We start from the raw sequence: 1,182 nt of genomic DNA on the forward strand, positions 1-1,182 counted from the left end.
ACTTGGATTTGATATTTAACTATATAAAAATATTTTTACAAAAATATGAAAAATTCAGTCTGCCCATTTTTTAATTAACTAAGTATATATTATGATAATGAGTTGAAATACCAAAACTATCTTCATGAAAACACATTTTACTATGTCAATGTTAATTATATTAAATGTATTATTTAATGGCTAGAAAGTGAAATCACTCAGTCGTGTCTGACTCTTTGCTTCTCCATGGACTGTAGCCTACCAGGCTCCTCAGTCCATGGAATTCTCCAGGCAAGAGTACTAGAGGGGGTTGCCATTTCCTTCTCCAGGAGACTTCCTGACCCAGGGATCGAACCTGGGTCTCCTGCATTTCAGGCAGATGCTTTAACCTCTGAGCCACCAGGGAAGAGAAACTCAGTTATTTAATGAGTACATATTATTAAATATGTAGTGAATAGCAAGAGAAATCAAAGAAAATATTTTCATAACATAATACATGTGTGAAAATATTAAAAATATAAAGTTTTGTAAAGTAAATTTGCCGACTAAGGTCCGTCTAGTCAAGGCTATGTTTTTTCCAGTAGTCATTTATGGATGTGAGAGTTGGACAGTGAAGAAGGCTGAGCGCTGAAGAATTTCAAAAGGCTGAGCGCTTTTGAACTGTGTTGTTGGAGAAGACTCTTGAGAGTCCCTTGGACTGCAAGGAGATCCAACCAGTCCATTCTAAAGGAGATCAACCCTGGGATTTCTTTGGAAGGAATGATGCTAAAGCTGAAGCTCCAGTACTTTGGCCACCTCATGCGAAGAGTTGACTCATTGGAAAAGACTCTGATGCTGGGAAGGATTGGGAATAGGAGGAGAAGGGGACGACCGAGGATGAGATGGCTGGATGGCATCACTGACTCCATGAACGTGAATCTGAGTGACCTCCGGGAGTTGGTGATGGACAGGGAGGCCTGGTGTGCTGCGATTCATGGGGTCGCAAAGAGTCGGACACGACTGAGCAATTGAACTGAACTGAACTGAAAGTAAATTTCTATACAACTTAGTCATAGGAAACTCTGTAAGAACATATGTAAATATTACATATTTTGCATGTATGTATACAATGTATTAAAATATAATAACAGTGTTCATTGGTTAATAGAATAACAGTTATCACTTGCTGGTGGAGATATATTAATATATTTTCATCATTATAAT

General features: G+C 38.0%; 1 non-coding gene across 1 annotated transcript; it reads right to left on the reverse strand.

Moving 5' to 3' along the window:
* Window positions 1–312: 312 nt before the first annotated feature.
* TRNAF-GAA (transfer RNA phenylalanine (anticodon GAA)) lies at window positions 313–385 on the reverse strand. Its single transcript has one exon. It is a non-coding gene; the product is annotated as a tRNA-Phe (tRNA).
* Window positions 386–1,182: the final 797 nt, after the last annotated feature.

This window comes from Ovis canadensis, chromosome 1 (genome assembly GCF_042477335.2).
Source record: "Ovis canadensis isolate MfBH-ARS-UI-01 breed Bighorn chromosome 1, ARS-UI_OviCan_v2, whole genome shotgun sequence".
NCBI classification, from domain to species: Eukaryota; Metazoa; Chordata; class Mammalia; order Artiodactyla; family Bovidae; genus Ovis; species Ovis canadensis.